Genomic DNA, 25,899 nt, shown 5'->3' with positions numbered 1-25,899 from the left:
TCAGGTAGATGTTAAACACCAGTAAATGGGTAGATAAGGCGTCCTACTGTCATGAGATTTCTTGAGGCAGCAACATAAATAAGGAGGTGCAAAGAAGCTGATACCAGATGGATCAGCTCTCTCATCCACCTGATGAAGCCAAACAAAAACTCCATACAGGCAGTCAACAATACTGTTGTAGTTCTCACCGCAGGTTCAAATGAGTTATTGGTTAGAATACAAAAGCAATGTCTGGTAAGGATTTAGCATACAGAGGATTTAAAGAAATACTCTTCTGTATTCTGGTATTATCTTTGTGATAGTAACACAGCCACAAAGACCTTACGAAAAAATAAAAATAAAAAACAAAGAATTTTGCATGCAAAATATGAAAAAACTTGATGGGAAAATACATTTTCCAACAATAGTACTTAACTACTTACTACAAACTGACTTAAATGCATGTGCAAAAAAAAAGTCTTCTCGGAGGGTAACATTTTTTGTGAAGAATTATTTAATTACATTTCTGGAGATTTGGCAGATTTTTTTAATATTAAAGAAAAGAAGAAAAGTTAAATCTTTGCACGTGTGGAATACATCTAGATATTTATTCTCATCCTTTCTTATATTTTCCTTTTGACATTCTCTCTCTTTCTATTTTTCTAACCACCTTCTCTTCCTAACTGTATTCACATTCTTTCCGTGTATTAGATAATTTTATATTTTCTTTAAAAGCAGCATCAATCTATTTCCATAGCGTGAAGTCCTTTTTTTTTTTTTAAGTTTTGTTAGCCTGAGTTATTTTTCATCTTGTACAAGTCATTATATCTTCAGAGATTTTGTTATCTCTGAGCTCATATACACCAAGATAAGATTTGAGATCCTTTCTTCTGTTTTTTGTTTTTTTTTTTTTCCCTTTTACTATGTACTTTTTTTTTTTTCCCCCTCATATGGTCTTTGGGTTAGCAAATGAAATCTTGCTTTGTAGTGGAAAGTGTCTGACTCATCCAAGTACATCTTCATAGATAATAATATTGCCTGTGGCCAGGATTTTCAAAGATAGCTAAATTACACACCTATCTCCCATCAGCTTTCATAAGATCCTTCATGACCTTTGAAGAAAACTGAATGTTCATTAATTTTTATTTTCTTCCATTTAGAGTATGTGTTACTCTTATAATAACTACCTCAGACACCAAAGAAAGAAAAAGTGAAGAGCAAATGTTTGTTTAAAGAAAGGTAAGTGGGCAAGGGAGCCACAGGCCAGGGAACAAATGAGTTCCTTCCTGAGGAAGGACAGAGGAATAAAAAAAGATTACAAACATCAGTAGTTGAAACTCTCGTAACAGTGGAAATTATTAAGGGAAGAAATCTAGGCAGAGAACGTGTGTTCACCTAATCACTGACTTTGTGGAAAAATCTAACAAATCCAATATTTCTAAAAAAATAAAAATAAAAAACAGGAAGCTGAAAACAGTTATTTTCATAATTTAATGGCATGCAGTCTCAACAGCAGAATTTGTTAGTTGTTAATTTGTTTAGGAATGTTAAAGACTTTTCATTTCTTGAATTCTCTAAGTCAATGTTAAACACTTTCATGAAAGATAAGTTGTAGCTCAGCAGCACGATGAGCTACCCCTGAAATCTTTTGGCTGTGCTGTTTGGAGGTCAGACCAGAAAGTCTTATAGAACCCTATAGTCAAAAAGTATTTTCATTCAACCATTTTAATGTTATATACATATTTAAGAAAAAATACCTTTACACAAACGAAAAATGAAAGAGAAATTTTTACCAGCTTTGACCAGATCTACACAACTGTTCCAAGGAGAATAAATAAATAAAATAAATATGAGAAACCCTCTGCACTGTCCTCATGCTTATCATGTTCCTCAAGGCAAGACAGAGGAAGAAATAAATAAAGTGATAGCTTGGGGGAAGTATCTCTGGAGAACATGGCACTGTCATTGGGAAAATAAATGAGGAAGGATGACATGTAGGAGAAGAATTAGCAAAACTGTTCCTGACACCTGTTAGAAAAAAAAGAGCTCCCAGCAGCATTGCAATAATGCAATACTCAACACATGTAGGAGCACCACAGAAACTGAAAAGCCATCAGTCCTCGTTGACAAAGGAGGAGGGGATTAATTTTGTTTAAATGAAATTTTAATTGGCTGCTTGAAAAAAAAATAAAAATAAACCAAGTTTCACCCAGTTATATTGTATCATTTGTTATTACTTACATCTGTGTTAGAGCAAAAAAGAAGGAAAACCTTCAACTGTAAACTAGAACAAGATGAATATAGGTTAAGAACATCGTATTTGACAAAAGACAAAATCAGCTATGAAGTACAACTTAGTTTCTAAAATCTACAGCCTTTAGCTAGATCTAAAATTCTGTTTCTTCAAATCCCTATCCCTGAATTCACATTTGCTTCTAAAGCTTGCAGAGAAATGGAGAATTTGAAGTCCTGTGATGTGATCATTTCTCCTGTTGCTCTGGAATCTGAGACTTCTGTTTCTGCTCATGCTCACAGCAGCTCCAGCAGACACTGGCAGGCAGAGCATGAAAAAAAAAAAAAAAAATCCTCTGCAGGAGTACAGAAGGGAAAAAAATGATGGTCCTTGACCAAGGCAAAATTAACTCAGAATTGGTCAGATTCAGGTGTGACTTGTGACAAGTCACCTGTCTAAATACTCATAGGGGGAAAAAAAAAAAAAAGAGTATTTGATTACTTTTAAATTGTGTCCTTAATCTCTGTAGGCCTCATATATTCTTTTCCTTACAGAAAGGGTTTTGGAAGTATAAAATTACACGTTCTTAGAGTCCTTAGAACTGTTTAGAGAAAACATTCAGACTTAGGTATAAACGAAAAAAAGTTTAGAAATATGTACTGGTTTCATTTAAAGCCAAATAAGAGAACTTTGGAGACTGCAATTCATTTCATTCATGGGCGATTCATTGAGATTTATATCAGCCATCATAAAAGCTTGGATGCCAGTTCCAGGTTTCCAACAATCAGAAAGCTGGAGTGAATTTTCAATTTGGGATTTGCTTTAACTGCCTAAAGTCTCACAATAGAAATTAAGTGCAGTCAACCAGGTAGCGTGTTGCATAGGTCACTACTTCTGCATTTGTTTTAGTGTTTTAGTTGAGTTTACCTCCTGACCAGCTTTAATTTGTAAATATAAATGTTTATGACTACAAAATTGTGCAGACAAGCTACATTTTTATACAGATGGCAGAGCTGGAAATTCAAGTCTCTGATTCATTTATGCAAGTACCACTCTCTGCATATCAAATGGTTGGGTATGAGGTGCCACTAGCAGAAGCCTTGCACATATGTATTTTGTGAACAACTACTGAAACACCAGAATAAATATTTGGCCCTCACTTTACCAAAACCTACCACAGTAACATAGTAACAGGTGTTACCTCCTCCTTGTTATGGGTCTGTTGATATTCCCAGGGTTCAAGGGACAATCACTTATGGTTTATTATGGTATTAACTAGCAAGTCAGTGTTAGTGTTAACTATACATCACTTTTTTTCTTTCTTTCTTTTTCTTTCCTTTTATTTTTATTTTTTTTAATAAATTGTTATTTGGACTGGATTTTAGGGAAGGGGAGAATAGTCACTAGATTTTGACATTTCTTTATTTCTTTTTCATGTCTACACTTTCCAGCTACTCAATGTAAGTACATGGGTCAGCTTTTAAGGGAATATTTTAGGAAGATTTCCCTGTGTGAAAAGAAGAACGTCAGATATAGAAAAGGGTTGTTCACAAGCAGATAATTCCAGCAATTAGTTGAGGTCAAGACCTGTGTCCTGTCTGGGGCTGCTGTGGGGAGCAGAAGGGAACTGCTCATGGCCAGCACGAGTTGGGCTGCCAGCAGGCTACTCCCAGCTGCCCTATTTCCCAGGCAAACATATGAAAACAAACAAAAGTCATAAATATTTGTTTCCAAAATCAGCTAGTTAATGACAGAGAATATAAAAATCTCATGAAATTATAATTTGATGGAACAGTATTTTGAGCGCTTCCAAAAACACAGACATAAGTAGCTCATTGAAATAAAAACCCAATACACATGAACTTTAGTTCTCTCATGAAAAAACAAAATAAAAACAAAAAAGCAAATGTGGAGGAAAAGCTCTGCGTATTAGACAAGATTACTAATTTATGGAAAACAACACAGAGTAAACATCATTGCTTTGTTTGATGATATTACCAAGCACCAATAAGTAAGAAGACTCCAATCCATTCTGTTATATATTTATATAAATCATCTTGTGATCTTTATTCATGTAAAGTACTCTTCTGACTTTATGGCAATTTTGTAATCATTATTCATTCTGTATGGAATCATATACTTCTGTGAATTAAACTGAGAATCAATTTTCTAATTAGCATTACAATTGTTAATGAAATGAAAGATTACATGAGTTGCAAGTGCACAGAGACATAATGCTATCAGGCATTCGAGTCAGACATATTTAAAATATACACTTCCTATTAGTCAAAATTTCCACTTCCTGCTGTCTCTAGAGTCTAGCAAGATTGTAAAACTGGAGCAGCATTTCATGGAGTTCCTTATAGTTATTATCACAGTATTAAATAAGATCTTTCCTGCAAGGGAAAGAAAATGATTGTTCTCTCTCCTAAGCTGACTGTGTAAAACGTTCTTCAATAAAATCCAAGAAATTAATATTCAATGATTTACAGTAAATCTCCTGAGCACTGGAGGCTTGCTCTAGATGGGAAAAGCAAACACTTATGGGGTACATTATTATGATGGCTTATGTTAATTAAATTGAAGCAGAAATGCTTAATTTATGCTTTACCATCAAGTGCAAAGGGGAAAATTCTTTCTTGGTTTAAGCTTTATCTTGTTAAGAGGATTTACCTCCTTATTTCCTATAATAAAGAGCTATTTTTGAGACTATACTGAGAAAGCAGAGACTTGCAGAGCTTTTCTAATAGTTGCCATGACACTTTGGAGCTCAACCTACAGTTCAATACAGTGGCTGCAATTAGGTTAATTAGAACATTATCTCAAAGTACACAGCTATTGTAGAAAAGAAGAAACATTCTCACTGAATATGCTGCTTGGTCACCAATACATGATTTTTATTTTTTTTTTAAATTACATTTTATAAGTATAATGAATAATTTATTTCTTTAGGGGATGCTTGATGTTTAAATATTGTAACTCAAAAAATAAATACAAGTTCCATGTAATATTATATTAGGACATTTGAATGTAAGTTATTTTCTTCTATAAAATAACAAGAGAAAAATTCCCTCTAATAAAAGATTATACTATTTTAGCTCATTAACAATTTCCAAATTCAAAGGCCTTAATGAAAGATCACACGCAAATATATACATATATATATATATATATATATATATAAATCGCGTTAAAGGAATATTTTTGTATTATTCCCTACTTCTGTCTGCAAATGGGATTAAGCTTTATTTTTTCCACTATCACAGCAACTAGAAACTCTTCTCTAGGTAAAGGAATCAGTTGTGCTAGGTGCTGTTCAAACAGGAGAAAAAGATTTCGTTCTACACCAAAAATAGAAGGCAGGTGCAGACAGAGAAGTACAGGAAATAAGCAAAGAAAATGGTTAGCCTGATGAGCTGGGGCATCAGCTCATCAGTAGGCAGCTTTTCCTCTTGTTGTTTCGCTAGTAATTATGAAAAGTAAAAATATAAAGGAGAAAATGCAATATTTTATGCATTTTCTGAAAACTTAAGCATGGAAGGAACTGCTGAGGAGCCTGTGGAAGAAATCCAGTTCCACTGAAATCAGTAGGAGTTCTGTCACTGATGTCATGACCCAGTTTTTAAGAGTGTACTTTGTAAACTTTTGACTTTAAACTGTTGAACTTCTGAGATAAATATTCAACTACCTAATATTATTTCATCTAGATCTATGTGGGTGACAAAACTGGCACTCAGACTGTGTGCAGTATAGAAAGTGGACCTCTGTGCTACATGATGTAAACTGCAAGATTTCAGCCCGTCCTAGGAAACAGACTGGACCGTCAGTGTACTCTGTCGTCCCCGAAATATATTCAAGTGCATTGCCCGTCTCCCAGAGAAGCTGTACACACTGTATAAACCTGCCGTGGGCAATGACTTAGCAGCATACATCTCATGAATGTCATAGCTGTCGTTGTGAAATATCAGATGCCAAGATTTTCATAATTTATTTCCGCATATTTGACAGGCAGGGACTGTTTGAGGACAGAATTCTAAATTTAAACACTTGTTTCTGCCTTTTAGTGTCTCAGATTGGTTCCATTCCCAACCCCATTTATCAATCATTTTCACTAATCATTACTGTCTGTATTTATCTTCTATGATCACTAACCCTCTGTCCTCCACATCCTGAAGAAAGGAAAGTTGCTGCCAGACATTATGAAAACTAATGAATATTTTTGAAGTGAAAAGATGGAATACTGACCCCCCCCCCCCAAGGAAAATGACTGCAAAACTCCTTTAAATTCCAATAAAATCATGTTTTCACTGATAAGGAATATCATTGGTTAGATGCTCAGCTAAGCACACAAGCGTATCCCACCTAAGGGTGGCTTACACTGGCCTTAACTTCTAGGATTTTTGCCCAAAGTCCAGAAGCACAGTTCAGGTGTTGGGGTAAATCTTGATTTTGTTTAATTTAATTTTTCCACCTGTCCAAATATCTCAAGTCAATTATTTATTTTTCCCCATTTCTTCACAGATCTTTAAAGAATTATTATTGTTATATCTTAATCCTGAAACAATTAGAAGGTTACTGACCTGGCACTTTAGGTATATCTGACAAGTCAGAAAAAAAAAAAAAAAAAAACCTCCCAGAAAATAAAAATGTCCATAAATAAAGCTAACATGAAATCCTCATCTCTTAATATAAACCAAGCACACCACTAAATCCCAGCTCTCTACACAGGCTCAAAGAAATTATTTTGCTCCATTAAAAATCGTTAAGACTAACAGAGCAAAGTATTTCAGATCACAAGATGGAACATTTTAATCAAAATGAAATCTTTTGGTTTCCTCTTTTAAATATGAAGGAGAGAAAAGCGGGATTTTTTTTTTTTAATCGTCTGACATGACTGCACGTAGAAGAGATCTGCAGTGGTCTTGTACTCTACAGCTATGCTGTGAAGCTCCTCCTAGGACAAAGCCTGACTCAAGCCCCATAAGCAGAAATGTAACAGCATTTCATGTAAGTACTAGCTAGTACTTACTAAAGCTGAGTGATCGTCTGTAGCTCTATGATTCTATAAGTGGCCTGATTTAGTTCCTAACTTTTAATGCTTGTTTCTTCATTCAACCTTTTTCATTTTTCTATCTGTTCAATAGTGTCTGCTCCGTGTATTTAGAGTATGCACATGTGTATCCAACAAATAATAATACTGTGCGAGGTGTTATTGAGTGAATCACAGCAGAAAAAAATAAAATTAATATCTCAATAGCCATTCCTTACTTAATCAAACAACCATAACCTTTATAATCAATTTAGAGGCTGCAAACCTGCCATAGTACACGCTTTCCAGCTCAATCTGCAGCACTTCATCCTCTCAGTTCTGTTTAGCGCCCAGTCCTGAGCGTCAACACAACAACCGTCACAAAGTCTGGACTCAAAGTAGCATTTTGTCTTCCAGCTGAAACATTTCACAACAAACAAACAAAGCAAAATCTGAAATTGTGCTCCTCAAGGCAGTGAAACTTGAATGTGAGACTAGGATATGATAAAATGTGTTAATGTGGGTAGATTCACAAATATCAAACACAGTAAAATGTTAATTTCCCAGTGTTACTGTTTTTCTCATCCGTTTTCATTCAGTTTCCGTAAAATACATCTCCTCCTCTTCCAGTCAGCTATGAACACTGCCGCCAACCCAGTTTCACATTGCTGTGAACAGATTACATGGATCTCTCTCTCAGCTCCCTATTTCCTCTCTTACTTATTCTAAAAACCAATCTACCAGAAGCAAGAAAGTCCATCCTCACCTTATCTAACACCTTTTCTCCCTCTTCTCTCACCCTGCCACACTCTTAGTGCCCTTTCTTACCTTTTTTCTTCTGTATAGCTAAAACCCTGCTCACTTCATCCAAAGCAGCTGACAAACTGTGGTGCCTCAAACCATAGCAGTAATATCTTCTGCCACTTGTGATCTGGAAAACGTCAGATATTATCTTGTCTATTTTTACTTTACATTCTTCAGTGAAGAAATTATGTTTGTACAGTGCATGGTGCAAATGGAAACCTGCTTCCCACTGGCCTTTCAGCATGACTGCAAAAAAGGAAAACCCACCTGTGGGTGCCAAGGAGTTGGCAACAACCTTGTGGGATGTAAATAACCTTTTGATTCACTGTTCTCAAGCTTCCACTGATTTTTTTTTTATGCAGTCTGTTCATAATCTCATTTATTGTCCTCTACTGTAGGGTCTCTGCAGCTGTTTTGCTAATAATAAACCAGCACTCTCATCCCTCTGCAGAGCTGCCCCCCATACATCTTCCTCATTCTGCTTCACTTACTTTCTTACTGTACTCATTTCTGCTTAAACTTACTAAAAAGGAGAAAAGGACACTCCTTTTCAGGAGAGCAGAGACACAAAGGAATGGGGACAGAGAAAAAGAAAATGGGCCTTCAAAACTCAGCTTGTCTATAGCACATATTTGGGTACTCAAAGGTGGAGATCTGGCCATGCATGTCACCTGAGTAATGCAAAAGCTCAATCCTTGGTTTTACAGCATGGGAGAAACAGGTAGATGTCCAGGGCCTCAGACTATCAAATTGCAATTGTCTATGGCAGTCAAATTTCAAAGTAATTTGTAACAGAAATATCACAGAGAAAAAGAGATTCAATCTCACCAAGGAGATGAGTGTTTTTTTTTTTTAAATCACATTATCAAAAACAGTTTTCCATTTTCATATATGAAACAATAAATTCTGAGGTTTACAACCATTAGTTGATGTGGCCAATATTAGGGTTTCCATTCATCAACTCTCCAAGATTCTGTTTCCCTTAAAACTGTTTATGGAAGGGAGCTATGGGTTCCTCACCATTATGGTCTTCTACAGTGTCTTTGAGCAAGTGTGTGTCAGTCTCCTTGGGCAGGTATGTATGATCTCAGGTAACTGAGACCATTTATTTGTCTCACAAACTGACAATTCCACATTATATTTACTTATAACATTTTACATATATTAAACCAATATATATTCCATACGCTCTCACTTACAGGAGTGGTTCATATTTTTCTTGAGTATTCTGTCTTTAATTCACTGATGCAATGCAGAGATTGTTGATTTTTCACTAAATTTAGTAGCAGCAAATGCTACTTCATTAGTGCACCCTCCTAGGGTTTGCTTCACAATAAATTCTGCAAAAAGGCTGCAGATAGGGTGCACAAAATACAGGATTTTTATTTATACCAGGATTCCACCTGGGGCAGTAAAAACCACCAGGCCCTTCAGGCTTACAGGGGCTGCCACTGCCTGGCTTTTCTTCCCTCTTTGCTTTGTTAGGGTCATTCAACCCCAGCCTGAGCGCACACACAGATTGAAATGAAGTGCAGTCTTTGGAAGGGGGGGGAAAGAACGGTTAAAACTGGGATTAGTGGGAGAAATACAAGCAAGGAAAAAGTCTCAACCTTTAGTTCACTGCTCCATGACATATCAATTGCTCCTAGTGAATTTTATGTGGGAATTTATTTATTGGCCAGATCAATCACTCCAGCAGAAAGAAACCTGTTCTTAAGACCCTACGAAAGCACCTGTCTGAAGCAGCATACATGCAGCATGAGTAAAGACTGAGTACAAAGTTATTTGCCTTAAAGGCTTGCCAAAGGTTTATAAAAACAAAAATAAAATTAAAAAAAAAAATCACCTCAAAAGTTACCAAAATAATTAAAACAGAAATAAATGTCTAGTCATCGTAAGTCAAGTCTACCCCACAAGCATGTTTTGCTACATACTTAAAATGTACATACTGGAGAAAAGGAAATTGAGTGGAAACACCAATTAGTACTCGAGTATATATTTTAAGAGCTACTTTTCAGTAGTACAAAAATGCTTACAGGCCACAGTTAAGGGAAGAGCCTTAATAGTGATACACTATTAAGTGCACAGGCTATGAAAACAAAACCTTACTTTGAAGAGCAGTGTCCTCCGCTGCCACTTGCTGGTGGGCCAGCCAAGACCCCTTGCAGTAGGGTGCCCATACCTAGCCCTGCTCTCTAGGGTTGGATCCAGAGGTGATTGCAGACCTACAGATGAATAACTCTGTTCTTGTTTGAAGAGATCTTCAAGCATCAGTGACCCTCGGTAACCATGACGTCTCTCTGGGTTGCTGTGCCCAGCTGAAGAACAAATTCAGATCTAATCTGGTTCAGATTTAATGATGGACCTAAAAGAAAACAGAAAATATGTTACAAAACTCTAGAAACTCACAAGCTGCGTTTTTTTTTTCTTCACCTAGGTCCATTGTTTACATTGAAAAGGGGGAAGGGACTAGAAACTACATTATTCCCATACAAAATCCAGAATACTTTATCACCACAGGCTTTAAGGGACTTGGACATTACGGTGAGGAACAGCGAGAGTCAGATGTATACCTGAAACGCAGATGCATACTCAAATACTGGTGTCATCGGACAGTACAGCACAGACAGTAAATCAGTGAACTAAGCCAATTTGCTCCAGTAAGAGAGAAGTATGGATTTCATTATCCGAGGCCTTCTCAGGGCAAGAGCCTTAATGGCTGCAATGAGCTCAGTGGGAAAGGGTAGCATCTGAAGGCAGAGAAAACCTCTGATGGTTTTAAGTACTTCAATTTTTATCCCATAAACAAATCAGATGGGATGAGCTATGTAATAGCTTTTTTATGATAATTATATCTGTTTGTTTGGTCTTTTACCAGATTGTTAAAGCTACTGAGGTTGCTGGAGAGCCATTTTTTTTCCCTTGAACTGTTTCAACTGTTCTTATTTGATTGTATTGGAGTTTTGTAATGATAAAGATTTATAAGTAGTCAAGAAAAGATATTTTTAAAAAGCCTTCTAAATAAAAATAATCCTTCCCATTTGAAGGAATTTAAGCAACATTTTTTTTTGTTTGTTTGTTTGTTTTGCATTATGAAAAGAAGAAAACCACATGTTGGCAAGGTAAAAATATTTTATCTTTTTCCCTAATGTTACAGAGGAAAAGAGGAGGCAAGCAGAAAGAAAAGCATTTTAGTAGTGAGGTTTGGCACAAGTTCAAACATAAATGTTTCTTCTTGCATTGGCACTGCAGGATCAGGTCATAGGAACAAAATCAAGAGTAACCTCATTCTACCCTAAAATTCAGCTCTGGAAACAATTATTAATTTGACTTAATCTCTTGCATCAGATTGCAGTTGTAAAATCATGGGATGAGGCAGTTGGAAAAGGGGGAACTGACACACAGACATGTATACCTAATAGTGTTTCCACTAGAACATTCAATTCTGAACTGAAATTTAAACTCACATTTCTAATATAGCACAGTACAGTGAAGGCTGGCTTAAAGGAAATCAAGCTCTGAGACACCTTGTAGAGCAACACTTCAGTTTTACTGTTTAACAGTTTGATCTACAGTTACTGCCCAAAGTTTTGAACACATGATTAGATTTAGATGGGCAGAGTTTTCTAATTATAAACAGTTGTGTCTATGAATTTTAGCAGCTTTCTGTAGCATGCTGAGTCCAATGACAGCATTTACCACCTGCATTGCAAATTTCAGAAATTTAATTATAATACTGTGCAAATATCCCTGCAGTTTCAGCATCAGTTACTCTATCACGTTAATGTTATTTATTGTACATGCTTAATCTTTGCACTTTCTAGTAGATTTTCATATGCTACTTTGTATACTACACAGTAGTATGGAATTTAGATAGAAATTTACATAATTCTACAAGATGTAAACTTACCTTCTATTCAGATCCATTAAATATCATCTGTCTGTATATCACTGTTTTGTTTTTTTTTTTTCAAAATCTCAATCACATCAATATGCAGTTTCATTTTCAGGAAGCAGGATTTCATATGGTACATTAGAAGTAACTTATTTCCTTCCATTAAAACATTCATTTACATTTTTAAGATGAGACGTTTTTCAAGAAAGAAATGATTTTTGAATATATTATATTTTAGATCAGTATACAAAAAAACAGTTTGTTTTTTGAGGCCATTAGTCTTAAATTTGCCATGGCCCCAATGTCCAGTCTGCATTGCCATAGCCGCCCTGTCACTGCCCTGGAGAGGGGCAGTAGGACATGAAGAAAGACAAAACATTGAGTTTAGGAGGTGCAACAGTCATGGCTGCACTTCATTTGTATCTCTGGCAGTGGAGATACAGAAAAGCCTGCTTCTCGGAACTTCTTTTCCACCAGCATTTCCACCTTTCTATAATTACATAGGACTTGTCTAACCTGTGTGTCTACAATGGGGGCTCACAGTGCTGAGCAGCTTTGACACAGCTCTGGATCAAAACACAGGCATACTGTCTCCTGCTTAAATATAAACTATGTTAAGAAAAGCAGTCCCATGCAAAATGTTTACCTGAAAAGCTGATGTTTTTTTTTTCTCTACTTCCATCATCAAAAACTCATGTATCAATCGATTTAAAAATTAGCAAAACCTTTTTCTCAGTTTGTTCTAATAAGAGAAGCAATTATTGGGAACCACAGAAAAAAAATGGTGTTTATCCTGACTGTGATTCAAACTGAAAATTTAACTTCACAACATTATTTGTCCTTGAAAGACAAAAACAAAAGTGGAATGTTTTAGTAGTAGAAAAAAATAGAAAACAGACACTGTACAAATCAGAATGAAATCACTGATTTTACTATTGAAGACAGTTTGGTTAGGATTACCATGGCTAAACCACCTTGCTTACACTGCTTCTGTTTGTGGTGCCACCAAGGAAAATTCCTGGATGCTCCATGTACCATAAAAGACTCCCAGTCACCCTCAGCTGGTGCTTTGGATGACTTTGAGATGGCTTCAAGTCATCAGCATCTAAGGACATTTGTTCTGTGTTCACAGCCTCGGCAGGAAAGGAGAGCAGAGGCACTAGGGGAGAGCTGGTGTCCAGGACATCAGCAGTGGTTTTCAGTTTGTGTTCAGGGGACTGCAAACCTCAAGCACTGTGGGGAAGTCCCATGATATGGATGTGCTTGAGGCTCTTTGAAAGTGCCCTCAGGTAGTCTGAATGCGGCTGGGGTATAGACTTAAAGAGCTGCAGACAGAATAGTTATATTTTTAGCCTACTTAACCACACACTGGCATGCTTTAGCATTGTCTGCACTACAAGGGAGTAAAAGACTTGCTTCTGTGCTACTGGCACTGACAATAACATTTGTGTTCAAACAGTTGAGCTTGCAAGTGAACTTGAGGAATACTTCAAATCACTCTCTGCAATTATCAATCAAATAGTACATGAAGTGAGCGCTGTTCTTCCCCCTGTCCTTACTGAAAGACTATGTAAAATGAATCTTGACCAAATTATTAATGAGTGTTCACCCCATTAACTCTAAAAGTCACATTCCTCCAACCACAGAACACAAAACCTTCAGTATTACTGATACACTCAAAGAAAATTAACCAGAAAAAAATCTTACAAGCTTGAATATTTAATAGTTATCAACGGAGCCTTAATTCCATACAAGTTATCTTCATCCCGGTCCTATGGTGAAGTTGGCATACAGCGGCATTGGACGTTCTTCTATAGTCTAATGTAAAGGTCTACTATGCCTTCCAAAGCCCCGTACCTAAAAACAAAAACCAAACAACAATATAAAAAAACACATCCATTACTCTTTCTTTAATGTATCTATTTCAAAATCAAATGTTATCCAACATTGAGTTTCTCAATGACTTTTGGAAATAATTAAAGAAAACTTAGGGAGTACATAAAATATATATAATACATATAATACATATATATAATATGATTGCCATAATACCTTAAAGTGGCTAAATTCAAAATCATAAGTTCCGATGTATAGAATCCATAAAATTCCTGGTAAGATAAGAATTCATAAAAACACTGATGAGATTTTTTTTTTTCTTTTTACTTTTCGTAGAATTTGGCTGAAGTACCATATGCTGAATACTTCAGAGAAAGAGCTATGATATGGTGTAATGGTATATATTTGGGCACAGACTTCAGGTCTTCTTCTAATATAATTATCCCTGTAGGAATTTCATCAGATTAGAACTAATTACTGGCAAAAAAAGCAAGATCAGGATCCAGTACTATGAAACTCATTTCACTCATCAGGCAAGTGAACAGCATTTCCAAAGAGATGCTGATATCCTTTCGTTGATCCAGAAAGCTACGCATAGAAAAATCTCAATGACTGCTTTCAGTTAAAACATATGAGGGAAGGATGGGGAAAGTAGAAATTAATTTAAGCAGAAGAGAAGGAAAAGACGTATGTAACCAAGATGTGCTCCAACCTGCAGCATTTCTGCCTGTCATCCTCAGATGAAAACAAGGCAAACTCTTGATATTTCTTGTGTTGAGGTGACACCAAAAATATCTCATGTAAACCTCATATTACACAGATGAGGAAAGCAAACAAGCACATCATATCTGAGTCTGCTGGAGATATAAAGATTTCATCCTATAAAGCAGCTATTATACCTCCTTTGGCCTAGCAGTCACTGCCTCTGAGGCAGCTGCAACAGCAAGATCTTATTTCTGCCGAAGCAATTGCAGAAGGGGTCATTTGTGCTGAAAGAGAAGATGAAATAAAGATGCTTGACTATGCAGACATTTTCGTGGGAAGGAACGAGGCTTGCACAGTTGGGATCCAGCCTAGTCACAATGTCCATGACCCCAAAGGAGTCTGCCACAAGTGCCACCACTGCAAAGCCAGAATCTGACCCCCAGAGGAATAAGCATCTGCAAAGATCTGCATGTATTTGTATCTATGTCTCCTCCAGATGATAGAAATGTGAAATATTTTTTAGGTTTGTCATGCATGAGAACAAGAAATGCAGTGCTCCAGAAATAGCTGAACTCAGTGCATTTGCCCTTACTACTGTTTTTGACAGGAGAGGGTCAATGAACACAACACATGCTGACAAAAGAACTGATAATGATGAGTAGAAAAAGAAATGACATGGTTAGTTGTGCAAGATTCTTCCCTTCAAAACTGCTTGTGCCAATACTGGCACATAATTCACATCTTTAATGTTCAACCTTGTTTGCCATTAGGAAGTAAATATTTGTCAAACCATTGTACTCTCTGAAGTTTCTCTGGGTTTAAGACAGAAATTTTTCTGGTGCCTTAGACACTGATGTGCCGGGGGAGACTGCAGGAATTCAGAGTAAAGATAGAAGCTCAAGCCTAGATGAGAAACAAAAGATCTGAAGAGTTAGAGTCTGACCTAAGGCAAAGGACTGGCTGAAGTCTCCAGCTCTGCGGCTGTCACACAGAGCGATTGAAGCGAGGGATAGGGGGTTTTAGAGACCATCTCCTGAGCGGTTCAGAGTCAGCCCACTTGGGAGGGTCAGTTACAAAATGACGGAAAGTACCTCCCGCAGCCTACTCACTGAAGTCTGTGCAGGCTTTTCTGTCTGGCCTCAGACCTGCAAGCATAATTTTTCTCCACTAACATCCCTCCGCAGTTCTACAAAAGCCCCATTCCTCAGTAAATCACCTCATATGACAACACCATAATGACTCCCATAATAACAGATGGTCAGTGAAGACCCTAAAATATCAAACACTATTCTAACATATGCCTATGGCTGGAATTTTCAGAAATGAAACAAAGCAGAATTTTCAAACTGAATGAAAAATTTGGAAGTTTTCCTCCCACCCATTTTGTTTTCAAGAATATCCAATTGATTTTTCAACACCTTTTACTTTATTGACTTCCAGTGTGCTCTAACATTCAATGGGCAGTTTCTATTCTGGGCACCAAAGTAGCTTAAGATACCTTTGCAAATTACAGTTTTAATGCAGAAAACATGTCTTTATTTACATAAAAGTGTCCTGCCATTTTCATAGCTTCCTCTAACAGTGAAACAGGGAATGGGAGCCAACCCACTGACAAATTTGAGAGAGAAATAAATGAACGAGAAAAGATTAAAAAAAAAATAAAGATTTTAAAGTATCTGTGTACAAAAACCTTTGCAAAATGTAGATTTAAACTACCTTGAAAGCATTTAATTCCATAATTACACAAAGGAAAAATTGAAGCTAAGGAATTTACCAAAATAAGATGGCTCTGATTGCATTTGGCAATATTTCCTGCATTATTCCCGTTAGCCACAAGTATAATTTGACTTTTTTTCTTTGCACTAGTCCTTCTGAGACAATGTCAGTGTTGAGTCCATAAGCATTTTGAGAATTAATTAAAATGTCATGAAATAGTTATTTCATTAGCATATATATGGTCATAAAAATAATTATAATTACTTCTTAGAGGTGGGAAGAGAGTTAAGTTTGATTGATGGAATTAATGGAAATATGGACAGTTCCAATATACTAAATTGCAGAAACTTGGAGTATTAACTATCTACTATGCAAAGTTATAATAATTACTGTAAGCACTTAAAAAGATTAATATTCAAAAAGAATAATGTATCTTAGAGCCTAAAATACCCATTGCAAATTACAAATGTATTTTCAACTGTTTATATCATATTCAGAAGAGAAATATCATTTTGATTAACTTCCAAGGTCTCCTAGATTAATAGGTATTTGCAGTCTTACAGAGTACAATCAATCCCTTTAATCTTGTTATCAGATGCCAAACAGCTGGGTGACCTGATTTAAGTGTATGATTTTAAGGAAGTAATAATGTATAATAGTTTTCAAATGCCTGCTAAGGATTTTCAAGCTCTATAATACTCAAAAAAATATGCAAGTAAATGATATTAAAAGAAACATAGTTAACATTGGAACACATATGAACTGCTTGTGCAGCCATAAGCAACCTAATTTTATTTCAGTTGTTTCTTTTAATTTATTCTGTTTTAAAGATCTGCAACTCAGTGATGATATCCTTAGGAGCCCAGGTGAACCCACTCTGCAAATCGGTAAATTCTTAAGCTGAATAAAATCCTTGCAATTTGAAACCCTCTTATGAAAACTGACCATAATTTGCAAGAATTGAGGGCCTGAGCTTCCTAAAGAGTGCTATTTCAAGAAAGTATCCCTACCCTGATAGGCAAGCCTCCCTATTACCTAGAACATACACTTTTATTTTGCGGTAGGCTGTCCACAATAAAAATGACCTCCAAGATCTGCTCGGTATCCCAGCTGCAACAAAACAGGCTGATATGAAGCACAGCAGAGATGCTTTAATTAGTATTAGCTGTTCCACCTATGTCCATGCACCATATTTCCACATGGCAAGTTGATTTTTTTTTTTAAGCAACTGTCAAATTTGTGAAGAATTATTTTGCAGAAGCATTAGCTGCATTTTAAAGGTCTTTTCTTTTTTTATAAGACATTTCCAATCTCACATCCCCCCTTCCAATCAAAAAACAGTTCAGACCAAAAAAGCACTACATGGTAGGAAGAGGCCGGAGGGAGTGGGCACACACAGCTGTGCATGCTGCTGCCAGGGAGTTTGTTTTACATCCTTGTATTGATATAGACACTTTGACAATTGTTATGCCAGCTTCTCAGAAATGCCATGTTTTGCAAACTGCCAAATTAAGCAATGATTTTTTTTTTTTTTAAAGTATTATGCTTTAAATTTTTATTTTCCTGAGGGAACATATGGTAGAAGGTGACATTTAAAATGGTCTTGCTGATGGCTAATACCTGGGAAAGTAGAAGCTTTCCTAGACAGTGTAAATAACTACAGCCTCTCATTGCAAGGAGATTTTTTTTTTTTTTAATTCTGCCTGTGAAGAAATTACTACCATGGACTCACAGTTTCTCTTAGTAATTTGAGTGCTCTTTTCCTTGAGCCATAGTCCTCATACTGGCAGTTCTAGGGATGAAATTTTATTTTCTCCCTCTCAGACTAACCTTTGGTTCACAATCCCTTGAAATATACAACACATGCTTCCATAAGACTGATTTATCTCCAGCACTGCAATAACATAACAGGAGAAGAATAAAATAAAGCTGAACTAGGCTACTGCTATTTCTAAATTAAAAATCAGCAAGATGATCATAGTGTACTAAGACTTATTCTAGGGTTTGTTTTGACTTGAGCATTACTTGATTAAATAACGAGCCTTTAACCTAAGGGAGTGCTTGGTCACTCAAAGAAATATTCTGCTAAGGAAATACTTTTCAGGAAACTTTTAGCCTTAATGGCTTCTTCCAAGGAAGGAAACAGAAGTAACAGATGATAGAAGCAATGTTTGATGATTATCTTTTGGTACCTCCCTATGCAGCAAAGTAGCTGCAACCTACTTCCAAAGGATGCTTGGAGAAGTCTTCCTGCAAGAATAGATGTCTTTGCAGCACGTTACTGTCCCTAATCTGGACCTTCACACCTGTCTCATGGCTTTCACAAGTGCAGAACTGCTCTTCAGAATGGGAAATCTGGTGCCAGCTGGCAGCTTCTGTTTCCTGCAGGTTGAACTGCCCTTTGCTACAACAAGCTCAGCTAGCTTGTTGTAGCTTATCTTTCTGTATTTATATAGTCAGTGTTTTAAACCTTTCTTCCCTTCAAACAATTGTACTCCCAGTGCGAGCTGAGAACAGGTCTTTAATTATTCATTTTTTTTTCTGAAACATAAGCACTATCTCAGAGCAAATTTATGTTTCTGATCACTCCTCAAAACTAGGTATTAGAAAACATATGCACCTCAGCAAACGGTGTAATGGAGTCACAGAGGAACCTAAGAACTGTTGCACAGGTAATGGTGTCTAATACCCCCCAAAAAAGCAAAGTACCTTCCTCCAAAATATATTTGTGACATTTCAGTTTGAAACACAGCAACGACATTAGAAATGCAATGTATTCTAAACCAACTTCAGATGCATGCGGATCATTCATCAGGACTAGAAAAACACCCTATCCCTAATGAAAGTATTTTCCAAAATGAACACAAACTGGAAATATATCTACTCCTGAAGCTATAAAGGATGGACAACAACAGGTAACAGCACAGGTGCTGTTCCTACTTGTTCCTGTCCATGGCCCAGGTTCTGTGAAAGAACCATACTGGCTACCATGGCAGCTCTGGAGTCACTGGGAGCTTTTGTCGCAGCTCCCACACAATTAAAATTCTATCAGTGAAATAATTCACTTTTAAAGATAAAAAAGTCTAGCATGCTGTTATTGGTTATTTGAAATAAGACCTCAAGTTCAACAGTATTCCAGACTTGTAAATAGATGCGTTTAAAGACTGACATTTTTCAAGTAGAACTGTCAGAAGTAGTTTATATTAACTTCACCATTTTTTATTCTTAGAAGTATTTAACCCTTGTCTATACAGGGTTTCTACCTCCAAAACTGAGGAAATCGAAATGTAGGGACGGCATTGAACTCAAATTGCCATCTATATAAAGGGAAATAGAGTAAAGATATAAGAAAATATGAATAAAGGATACTGCTGACTGTGTTAAAGACAGGACAACCTTTATTTTTTAAAAACTCTTAGTCATGTTTTTACTTAGATTTACTATAACCTATTTTCCAACTGATTCTGTCAAGTGATTCTTACATTTCCTGCCAGTTTAGAAAAATGCAGGTACTTGCATCATTCAGAGCCTTTGTGGATATTGTACAACTTAGTCTAACCTACTTTTCTTTCCTAGAAATATTCTATGGTCCCTTATGAATGTCACAAAAGATTCACAAACTGTTGCATATAGTGGCAAAAGTTTACATTTCCAAGATTGTCATTTAGATGTGCAGAAATTCCACCCCCTTTTTTCCTCCTCTTCCCAGTAGGCTAGACTTTTATGGGAAAGCCCTTAAAAGGGATTTTTATGCCTTCCGAAACCCATAGAAAAAAATAATGCAAATTATGAGTCTCCTGTGAACAGTTACCTGTACTCCCACAGATTAAAATGCATGCAATACATTGAAAAATACTTTTCTATATACCTTTAAGATGATCCGTTGCATCCCAGAATTACTATGTATTCCAAATGGCAGAGTGTAGGAATTCCCTGAATACTGCTACTTTTTTCTCTGTCCCTGAAATAACCAAGCAAATAAACATGTAAATAAAATATACAGAACCTCAGTGGGTGGCAATCCAGATTGGGTTTCAAACACGTAGTAGTTTATTGACTTGAAGCATATGAAGGTACTGTTGCTAGGAGGTAGCAGCTTTTTCTTCTGATGTCCTGAGGATCAGAGCTATCGCTCTGTTCACATCTTCTGATGTAGCTGAAATCTTGAAAACATACAAAGAAAAAAATCTTATAGCATGTAATTAAAAAAATACCCCATAATACATTCTGAGTCTTGAATGAGAACACAAAAATTATATCCTTATTATGGAATTTGATCAGGTGAGTTACAGAAGTCACGGAACAGGAAACCATTCCCACTGAATTGTGCTGTGGTTTATAGCACGTGCATCTCTCAACATTTCATTTAGCCAAACAAAAATAATTCTTTGAATGGAAGGAATAAATCTGCTAGCAAAATCTGATCACAAAATCTACTTTGTTTATAGAAATCTGAAGAATATTCCTGTCCAAAGATCTAATGACAACTGGTGCTGAAAAAAACAAGCATTCATAGCCTCAGAGTATATAACATATTTAATGAATAGTGGCTGCTGTTCACAGTTAATGTACAGAAAACTGCATGTTCTTGCCTGCAGTACACTAGGCTATTACTTTACCAAAGATTCATTCCTCAAAAGTATATTGCGTTCAAAGAAGAGAAGACTAAAGTATTTCATGATACGGTCTATGTACGACAGGTGACTTTATAGTATTACTACAGAAAAATAATATGCTTTTTTGACTCTAAAATACAGCATTTTCTGCTCATGACCACTCAGTGTGGAAAATCATCAGCTTCAGCCATGTCCACTGATTCACTGAATACTTCCCCTCCAAAGACATAAGTTTGGTTCCAAAGGTAGCTACCTGTCTCTGAGCAGCAGGTAAGGCCCAGCCCCGTACTTTAACATTTTCTGGTCTTTCTCCAGTGCTTCCCCACAGATGTAGAAGGTGCTCTCTCTACACAGCAGCAACACTTACTTCTCCACCAGTCTGCAGACCCTCCTCAGCTGCATTTCATCTACGAAGTATGGTGCCTGTAGACCTAGAAAGATTATAACCTTGAAGACAGCATTATTATTTCTCTGTTTAAACCATCCCTTAGGCTTTATAGTAGTCAACTGTGTGTTTCGTTACTAATGACCAGGAAAAAAAGTATCTTCAGTTTTCCTCTATCATCATCATCCAGTCCAATAACGTTGGCCTTTGTAATCAACCATATAGAGATGTTACAAGACAAGGTCCACCGGTAAGAGAGGAGGAAAATATTTGTATTAATAGCTCTACCCTCTAAAGGAGAGCCCTTTCCCCATTGATGGTGGGCATAGAGCACAACTTTCCTCCGTCCTTTGTTTCCTCCTGTTAGGACAGAAGAGCTGGAGAGGACCACCCCATGCCATCTTCTGCAGGGCACATATTACAAGTACTTCACTGGACATCTTCATGGCTGAAGTCAGAGTGAACAAAACAGAAGTCTATCTTCTGAAGATGTCTTTATTCTCCGATTGTTTCTTTACACAAGCCATAGATTAAAGCAAAAGTTTAGAAATGAAATTTCAAGCTTTTTTATTCAAAAAAATCAAAAATATTGATATTTTTCTTTATGGGGCAGAAGGTAGAAGAGGTAAAAATTGTTTTCCTGGATTCAAATGTTAGACTGGAGAGATGGGATTTTCTGCTGTAGTGGAAACACTAGTTCCTTAATCTTGGCACTTTCATAACCATTGTGAAGTGAGCAGTAAGTAATAAGCCCTGGAACATCAGCATTTTGCTACTAACATCTCAGAAGAGATGGTGACCTTTTTTTTCCTAAGCTATGATATTCAACTGGTTAAGCAAACATTTCCTCCTCCTTTCCAGGTAAAAAATGAAAGTTTCAGTTTCTTTTTCTACCTTAACAGCACTTCTCTATTACTAACTTGACTAGATACCTGATTGTGCAATAAAGTGTTGATACGTACAAGAAAAAAAACACTATAGGTTACAACACATACAGTCTATGCTAAAATATATGGAGCCTTTTATGGGCCACTGCTCTGGACATATATTTTTACTCAACATCTTTGATTATGCTGCCACCAGCAGCTTTCAAGACATAAAAAGGCAAATGACAGGTGCTGTCAGTGACTCGAACAAAAGCTGTGGAAATTCACTGAGCATGTAATACGGTAGATTTTAGCAAAGCTAAAAACCCATGGTAGCTTTGACTAACTTGATCTCTCAGAAAGCTATTTGAGGAAGAGAGCCACAAAATAATGAATTGGATGTACTGTTACATAACTAAGAATCCCCCAGGGTCTTGTCTGCTGCCTTATCTCATAAGTTGTAATGATTTTCATGTTAGATCAAAGAACAGCATAAAGTAAAATTGAGATGAAAACAACTATTTCATTGCCCTCAAGTGTATAGCTTTTGTTTTAAGACACTCTTAAGCAGCACCGTAGAAGGTATTTCTCTTTATATAAATAATTGTTTCATAAATTTTTTCCGTGAAGGTTCAAAAAAGTCTGCCATTGGAAGCACACACCTCGTAGTCCAATTGTATCTGACTTACCTCCCACATAGCTGATAGCCAGGTGGAGCTGGTACTGCCTTTCAGTTTTTAATGAAGGAATGAAGTAAAGATTGCCTGCACAAGAAAAGAGACAGGAAGAAACTTAGCTTGGGATTTGAAGAGAAAAGCATGCAGTCATAGTACACAGAAAAAAATGGTCAGGAGGGTATTAAATTTCACATATGTAAGCAGGAAGAGTGGCATTTGCTGTCTTGTGGGTCTTGGATTTGGTGGTATCACAGACTTCAAGTGGAATGGGCACACTTCTGGATTTACCACAAAGAGCTGTGTCTTACAGAGAACACTGGGGGCATTAGAAGGATTTCCCCTCTTAGAGGGGACTTCAACAGGAAGTTATGGAAAGTAAGGAAAGAATGATGATGGAATTACAATAGTCTCAAGAAGCTGTAGTGACAGGTTACCCTGAGCGCCATGAGATACAGCTAATCAGATCTGGAGTATTCTGACTCCCACAAAGGCTCAGAGTACAAGAATTTCTGAAAATTTTATACCATAAGGACTGTTACATCATTAGCATGCAATCAATTTCTCAGCAAACAGTTTTTCAGCAGAGATCAATCCTGCCAATAGTTCAAATATTAGTAAATTGTTAAGGTCAAAAAGGGCAACAATGCTTAATATATGCTTGACATTTTAATGAACTTTACAGTAAGGAGGAACAAAGAGATCTTAGCCCTGTTCCATAAAGCAGTGTAGAAGACTACAGTTGAATCATGCATTTTTTAAAAAGTAATGAAGTCTCAGATACAACATATTGTATTTACAGCAGTGTAACAGATTTCGTTTCCACACAGATACAGTGACATTGATAGGTGATTTTAAGGAATTATCTACTAAAAGAAATAAGAAATGATTTTCCAAACTCAAAGGCAAGTCATTTTTTTCCCTTCTTCATACATTATGAATGAATTAATTCTCCAATATTTCTTAATACACAATTTATTATTAAAGTTCCGGGATAAAAATCACATGAAACATGAAATGAAAATGCTTATTATCAGAAATGGAAAATTAATAATTTGTCAAACTTAGTTTCATCTTCAGTTCATGAAATATTCATGAACACATCTTCAGTTGTTTACATTTGTTATTTGGGCTAATGTAATATTTGCTCCCTCCAATGTGTTTTGCTTATTGAACATCAGTGTTCATTACTCCAAACCTGTATGTGATTTTCATTGGTCAGCTGTGGCTAACCACATAATCACATTCAGGAAATTTCCCTTTCTCAACTGGATGAATATGATTCTCTAAAACAGGAAGAGCTATTCATGTTCTCAAAGGCTTTGAAACACTCTGGGAGAGTTGGAAAATAAGTGGGTTGGGAAATTATAGAAAATTCTCAAGCTTAGTCTTTCTGGCTCACTCAGGTATCAACAGAATCATAGTTCCCATGTAGCTAACATAAGATTTATTGGCTGTTTGCAAAATTTGAATTTACTTATTATTTTCCCATAGTCATAACAGCAGGTGCTGAGATACAAAGAATGGAAGCAGATTTTTGTTCCCACTCATTTTAATTGAAGACTTGCCAGATTTCTGGCTAGGGATTTTAAGGTCTGCCCTATTTCTGTGGTCTGTTATGTGTTAATAATACTAAAATATATTTTTGTCTGTTATTATGAGCTTAAAAATTTTGGGGGTGTTAAATACTACTGTATTTAGTGAGTTTCTTAGCTATGCTGTAAGTTCCACAAATGGTCAGTCATAACCAGGCTTTTTGGAGAAATTCCCCCTTACAGTAAGCATTTCTCAGGGGACAGTTTGATCATACAAATACCTGGGGAAAAGCCAACCCACAAAGAAAATACATATTTAAAAATATATTTTTTATTTTTCCTTATAACTACTATAAGTCTCTTATAATATTCACCTGTTCATGCCCCATACTACTACCAGCTTCTAGAAATATTAGAAAGAGTGCTGTTGCCAAGTACTTCACTTATTTAAAGATAATTTTATCTAGAATCCAATATTGCAGAGTGCTCAGCTGTAGAACAGCCTGATAAAACTAGATAAAAGCATATTCAAGTTACCCTCAGGGGCAAAGTGTACACATGGGAAGAAGAAGGAAATCATATGGTGTGACGTGTTTTTCCTAATATAGTCCCAGAAGATTTAGGTTTAAAATTTCTTTGAGAATGTTTAATTAAAAATAGGCATAACAATCAAAAAAACTTTTAAGAACTAGACCAATTCCCATCAACACAGATAGGTTCTAGCTTTGACAAAATAAAAAAGAGCAGATAAATAATCCATAGTTTTAAAAGAAAAAGACTTGTTTTCTTAAGGACATATATAACTTAGACCAGCGTGCTGTCAGTGCATTTAATGAATGAAAGTTGCATTTGGAGTACAAGAAGGTGATTCAATTGTACAGAAATCTCTCTGACAAATTTGTCATTTAGCAACTTCATTATTCTGTTTTGAATCAACCTAGATTTCTTCATCTATTCTTTCTCTTCTACTGAAGCCAGGTAACTTTATTCACTCTGAAGTAGGCCCATCATACAAGTAGCACTTCTATTGCCCATTTATTACTAACCCACCACCGAGCTTCCCAGCAGCTTTCCCACTCCTGCCACACAGCAAAGCAGCTCTAGATGGGCAGTTAATCCAGCCAGGAGCTGCCTCAGCAGCAGGAACAAACCAGACTAGTTAGTGAAATCCTTAATGATGTCATCCTTGGGTCATCTTCCTGCAGGGAGACGTACTTTGGATGATACATTTGCGTTAAACAGCTTTCACCCGCAGATAAGTGTGAAATTTGCATTTGGACTTAGCTGGCTCTGTGATTTTGTCCAGCCACTCACCCTGTCTTTTTTTTGCAAATTATAGAGTTAATACCTTTATAAAATACTGTGCAAAGATGTAAATTATTACAATACATTTCTAAAAGTACAAACATTAATTGTCAAAATTAGCACTAGATTAATGCTAAAATTAGTGCCGAATTTAACAGGCAACAAAAGGTAACAACAAAATTTTTCAATTCATTTTAAGTAAATATTTCATTATCTTCATTTGCTGTTTCTTTTTAATGAAAAGTATGTGCCATTACAAAAAGCCAATCTGATAGTAAATCCTCCACTCCATTTACTAAGTACCTGGTTCAAATATTTTCT

Source organism: Cygnus atratus, chromosome 9 (assembly GCF_013377495.2).
Source record: "Cygnus atratus isolate AKBS03 ecotype Queensland, Australia chromosome 9, CAtr_DNAZoo_HiC_assembly, whole genome shotgun sequence".
Lineage (NCBI taxonomy): Eukaryota > Metazoa > Chordata > Aves > Anseriformes > Anatidae > Cygnus > Cygnus atratus.
Note: the sequence above shows the minus strand (reverse complement) of the source record.